The sequence below is a fragment of the Drosophila mauritiana genome, chromosome X, assembly GCF_004382145.1.
Source record: "Drosophila mauritiana strain mau12 chromosome X, ASM438214v1, whole genome shotgun sequence".
Taxonomy (NCBI): domain Eukaryota; kingdom Metazoa; phylum Arthropoda; class Insecta; order Diptera; family Drosophilidae; genus Drosophila; species Drosophila mauritiana.
This window is the reverse complement of record NC_046672.1, coordinates 22,977,718-22,984,153: the sequence shown is the minus strand read 5'-3', so window position 1 is coordinate 22,984,153 and position 6,436 is coordinate 22,977,718. Positions and strand designations below refer to the sequence as shown.

Genomic DNA, 6,436 nt, shown 5'->3' with positions numbered 1-6,436 from the left:
TGGCAACTTGACACAATTCATTAAAGTCTTATATTAATATATGATAGGACAATATCATATGCGTCACTAAATTGATGACGAGGTATTTGGCAACGTGATAGAATTCTTTAAAGTCTTTATATCAAAAATTATACGATAGGGACAATATCATATGCGTCACTAAATTGATGACGAGGTATTTGGCAACTTGATATAATTCTTTAAAGTCTTTATATCAAAAATTATATGATAGGGACAATATCATATGCGTCACTAAATTGATGACGAGGTGTTTGTTTGGCTACAGGAAAAATCATTTATTTATCGAATCATCAAGCAAAGGATAAGCTTCAGTGGATCGCAGTATGGCAGCTGCTCAACCACTTACAACACCTTGCCTGTTACAAAAGTCGTTTACAATTGATTCTAGGCTTTGTCATTGTATTAAATAATGCTTTTATATGTAACTAGCGCGGCATCAGGTGATCGAAGATCCTCCTAATTTACTATGTTACAAATTACATTGGCATCACATCCATTGTCGTTTATAAAATAAATTATAAACTTTAAATGGTTTAGAAGCCATACAATGCAAATTGCCCCTTATTTATCATTGCAGTCCAGCACGGATACGACCTTAGAGGCGTTCAGGCATAATCCAACGGACGTAGCGTCATACCACTGTTCGCTCGAACAAGTATTGTGCCATTGGTCCGTACCTGCGGTTCCTCTCGTACTACGCAGGAATGCTGTCGCAACAACGTTTTGTCATTAGTAGGGTAAAACTAACCTGTCTCACGACGGTCTAAACCCAGCTCACGTTCCCTTGCATGGGTGAACAATCCAACGCTTGGTGAATTTTGCTTCACAATGATAGGAAGAGCCGACATCGAAGGATCAAAAAGCGACGTCGCTATGAACGCTTGGCCGCCACAAGCCAGTTATCCCTATGGTAACTTTTCTGACACCTCTTGTTAAAAACTCTTTAAACCAAAAGGATCGATAGGCCGAGCTTTTGCTGTCCCTGTGTGTACTGAACACCGAGATCAAGTCAGCATTTGCCCTTTTGCTCTATGTGTGGTTTCTGTCCGCACTGAGCTGGCCTTGGGACACCTCCGTTATTATTTGAGAGATGTACCGCCCCAGTCAAACTCCCTACCTGGCAATGTCCTTGAATTGGATCATACCTGAGTAATTGGAGTTATACCAAATTTTCAAATCAAAAATACATAAATGCATCGTTTATTAAAGAATTTGTTTGCGATTATATAACAAACTCGTGATACTTTGATCAAGAAGCTTGCATCAAAACCCAATACCATAAGATATAATAAATATATCCGTATAATGGCTAGGAAATGATACACGTTCCATTTAATCAAGTAAGTAAGGAAACAATAAGAGTAGTGGTATTTCATTGACGATACCAAACCGAGGTCTAATATCTCCCACTTATTCTACACCTCTTATGTCTCCTTACACTGCCAGATTAGAGTCAAGCTCAAAAGGGTCTTCTTTCCCCGCTAATTATTCCAAGCCCGTTCCCTTGGCTGTGGTTTCGCTAGATGGACAGTAGGAATCTCGTTAATCCATTCATGCGCGTCACTAATTAGATGACGAGGCATTTGGCTACCTTAAGAGAGTCATAGTTACTCCCGCCGTTGACCCGCGCTTACTTGAATTTCTTCACTTTGACATTCAGAGCACTGGGCAGAAATCACATTGTGTCAACACCCGCTAGGGCCATCACAATGCTTTGTTTTAATTAGACAGTCGGATTCCCCAAGTCCGTGCCAGTTCTGAATTGATTGTTAATTGATAATCGTTATAATTGATAAGAACTAATTGGTTTAACCCAAATAGTATTCTTAAAAATTTTAGCAAGAAAGTTCCACAATTGGCTACGTAACTAAACTATCCGGGGAACAAGTAACTAACATAAATGCTAGAAACTCTATTTACCCAGAACGAGCACATAAACCATGTTATTGTTCCCAATCAAGCCCGACTATCTCAATCTTCAGAGCCAATCCTTATCCCGAAGTTACGGATCTAATTTGCCGACTTCCCTTACCTACATTATTCTATCGACTAGAGACTCTTCACCTTGGAGACCAGCTGCGGATATTGGTACGGCCTGTTGAGAAGTTTGCGTGTCCCCACCATAAATTTTCAAGGTCCGAGGAGAAAATATCGACACAACAGTATATGTCATGCTCTTCTAGCCCATCTACCATATCTCTCTGCGAAAGACTTCCATGGTAGTACGGCTATAAAACAGAAAAGAAAACTCTTCCGATATCTCTCGACGGCTTCTTTATGGTCGTTCCTGTTGCCAGGATGAGCACGAGCCCATATTTAATAACAAACGGATACTCAACAGGTTACGGAATTGGAACCGTATTCCCTTTCGTTCAAAATTATTCAAGTGTATTATATTCGCTTTGTTATATAGTTAGGCATTTTTGTTTACTTGAAAATTTCGGCTTCGCCTTGAACTTAGGACCGACTAACTCGTGATCAACCACTGTTCACACGAAACCCTTCTCCACTTCAGTCCTCCAAGGTCTCATTCGATTATTGCTACTACCACCAAGATCTGTACCAATGGCAGCTCCATGCAGGCTTACGCCAAACACTTCTACGCATACCATTGTACCTTCCTACTCACTAAAGTTTCAAAATTTATATCACAAGTAATATAAATCATCTACTTTAGCGGTAATGTATAGGTATACAACTTAAGCGCCATCCATTTTAAGGGCTAGTTGCTTCGGCAGGTGAGTTGTTACACACTCCTTAGCGGATTTCGACTTCCATGATCACCGTCCTGCTGTTTTAAGCAACCAACGCCTTTCATGGTATCTGCATGAGTTGTTAATTTGGGCACCGTAACATTACGTTTGGTTCATCCCACAGCGCCAGTTCTGCTTACCAAAAGTGGCCCACTGGGCACATTATATCATAACCTTGAACTTCATATCAAGAAAGTTAAGGTTCTTACCCATTTAAAGTTTGAGAATAGGTTAAGATCGTTTCGACCCTAAGGCCTCTAATCATTCGCTTTACCAGATAAGATTATTTTATATAATATTAAAATGCACCAGCTATCCTGAGGGAAACTTCGGAAGGAACCAGCTACTAATGGTTCGATTGGTCTTTCGCCCCTATACTCAATTCTGACAATCGATTTGCACGTCAGAACTGTTTCGGTCTTCCATCAGGGTTTCCCCTGACTTCAACCTGATCAAGTATAGTTCACCATCTTTCGGGTCACAGCATATATGCTCAAGGTACGTTCCAGTTAGAGGCATAAATAATATAAATATACATTATACATAACTATATAGAACGCCCCGGGATTGTGTTAATTAGCTATAAATAGCTAAAAACTAATCCCATTATTAGTCAAGTTAATTACGCTATTAGGTTTACATCCCAATAACTTGCACATATGTTAGACTCCTTGGTCCGTGTTTCAAGACGGGTCCCGAAGGTATCCTGAATCTTTCGCATTGTTAATCATACAAGAGCATATAATAAACACAAAAATCAATGATAATTATGCCATTATATAATTCCGAAAAATTAACGCTCTGTAATAATATAAATCTATCAGCACTTTATCAAATTAATAACATTTATTCTGTGTTAAAATGCAAGCAATTAATTGGAATAAACTATAAGTTATATTTTATGATAAATTTGGGATATGCTAATAGATTACAATGTCCTTATATGGAAAAAATGCACATTATTCTTAATAATATTATTTAAATATTACAATTTTAATGATGAATTTCCATAACGGATATTCAGGTTCATCGGCTTAACCTCTAAGCAGTTTCACGTACTGTTTAACTCTCTATTCAGAGTTCTTTTCAACTTTCCCTCACGTACTTGTTTACTATCGGTCTCATGGTTATATTAGTTTAGATGGAGTTTACCACCCACTTAGTGCTGCACTATCAAGCAACACGACTCTTGGAAACATCATCTAGTAATCATTAACGTTATACGGCCTGGCACCCTCTATGGTAAATGCCTCATTTAAAAGGACTTAAATCATAATTCTCATACTAGAATATTGACGCTCCATACACTGCATCTCACATTTGCCATATAGACAAATGACTTAGTGCTGAACTGTTTTCTTTCGCTCGCCGCTACTAAGAAATCCTTGTTAGTTCTTTTCCTCCCTAATAATATGCTTAAATCAGGGGTAGTCCCATATAGTTGAGGTGTATATATAACTATTTTTGCCATAAATTCTTTATATATAAATGATAAAACAATCAATTAAATTCGTTATAAATAGTTCCAATAGTTCTTGTAAGCAAAGTTATTTTTTATCCATTTAACGAACCAACGAAGAATAATAACAAAACCAAGATTTTCTTTTCCGAATCATTAAAAAGACAATCTAGATGAAAAATATTCAATTTTTATGCTAGACATTTCTCAGTATTATTGATTGAAAAAGAAAATATTCTCTTCGTTTTCACATCAAATGTGAGATAATGTTTTCATTTCTTTTTAATATATATAAAAATCATTATTTAATCCAATAATATACCATATGCTTATAAAAAATTTAAAACAACTTAATTACATAGTCTACAACCCTCAACCAATGTATCAAGCAGCACTATAAAATTAATAAAGTACATACAGCATGGACTGCGAATGCGTTCAAAATGTCGATGTCATGGTCCTGCAGTTCACACGATGACGCACAGTTGCTGCGTTCTTCATCGACCCATGAGCCGATGATCCACCGCTTAGAGTTTTATAATTCATTTTTATATAATATCAATATTGTTTTTATTGAAAGAAATAAAATACACCATTTACTGGCATATATCAATCCTTCAATAAATTTATTTTATACCTAAAATAAATGTTGCGATATTCTTATTTATATAAGCATTATGTATCATAAAATCTGGTTATGGTTGCTATTTGGTGACACATACTGCAAATTTAATAAAACATTAACCTGATGGATGACAGGTACAACATTGTATATTTAGGTTGTTGCATAGCAACGTATGCTCATACATAGATGAACAATACATATTCGCAACGCGTGTATATTATGTCCATATACACACACACTTATTTGAATACCACATTCAAAATTATTTAATTTTAATTCGACTTCTACTTTCAAATTTGTTCAGTTTCTTCGATTCCATTTTCGAGAATTTGTTTTTATAGGAAACGCCATTGTGTAGTAGGTACTGCCACAAATACGCACAACAACATTATATTTAAAGTCTTTTTATGGTTGCAAGCCCCACATATAAAATAAAAGCCATCTTCATTTTATTTGACTTTAACTTTTGATTCCGTGGAATCATTTTGTAATATTTTATTTGGTAAATGTATTATTTGTATTATAACAAATGTTATTAACGATAAGGATATTATACAAAATGATCCTTCCGCAGTTCACCTACGGAAACCTTGTTACGACTTTACTTCCTCTAAATAATCAAGTTCGGTCAACTTTGCGAAACAACCGTAACACGCAAGGCGTCACAGTGATCACGTCCGGAGACCTCACTAAATAATTCAATCGTAGTAGCGACGGCGGTGTGTACAAAGGCAGGGACGTAATCAATGCGAGTAATGACTCACACTACTGGGAATTCCAAGTTCATGTGAACAGTTTCATTCACAATCCCAAGCATGAAAGTGGTTCACGGTTTACCCGGACCTCTCGGTCTAGGAAATACACGTTGATACTTTCATGTAGCGCGCGTGCAGCCCAGACATCTAAGGGCATCACAACCTTTATGCTCAATCTCATTATTGCTAGACGCAATTTGCCATTTAGAAGCTAGTGTCCTTAAATGGGACAAACAACAGTACGGCTCCACTTACATAAACACATCAAACACAATAAACATTTTACTGCCACCATGATGAAGGCTACATAAGCTTCAGCACATAATCCTAAGATATCTATTAATATATTTGAGTCTCGTTCGTTATCGAATTACCAGACAAATCACTCCACGAACTAAGAACGCCATGCACCACCACCATAATTCGAGAAAGAGCTATCAATCTTCTTACACACTTATGTTCGGACCTGGTAGTTTTCCCGTGTTGAGTCAATTAAGCCGCAGGCTCCTCCTGTGGTGCCCTTCCGTCAATTCCTTTAAGTTTCAGCTTTGCAACCATACTTCCCCGGAGCCCAAAGCTTTGGTTTCCCGGAAGCGACTGAGAGAGCCATAAAGTACTACACCAATTGCTAGCTGCATCGTTTATGTTAGAACTAGGGCGGTATCTGATCGCCTTCGAACCTCTAACTTTCGTTCTTGATTAATGAAACATCTTTGGCAATGCTTTCGCTTAAGTAGTCTTACGACGGTCCAGAATTCACCTCTCGCTCGAATACTAATGCCCCAAACTGCTTCTATTAATCATTACCTCTTGATCTAAAACC

At 37.3% G+C, this 6,436-nt stretch overlaps 1 non-coding gene across 1 annotated transcript; it reads right to left on the bottom strand.

The window, feature by feature from the left end:
• Nucleotides 1–303: 303 nt before the first annotated feature.
• On the bottom strand, nt 304–4,225 carry LOC117148956. Its single transcript, XR_004459960.1, has one exon. It is a non-coding gene; the product is annotated as a large subunit ribosomal RNA (ribosomal RNA).
• Nucleotides 4,226–6,436: the final 2,211 nt, after the last annotated feature.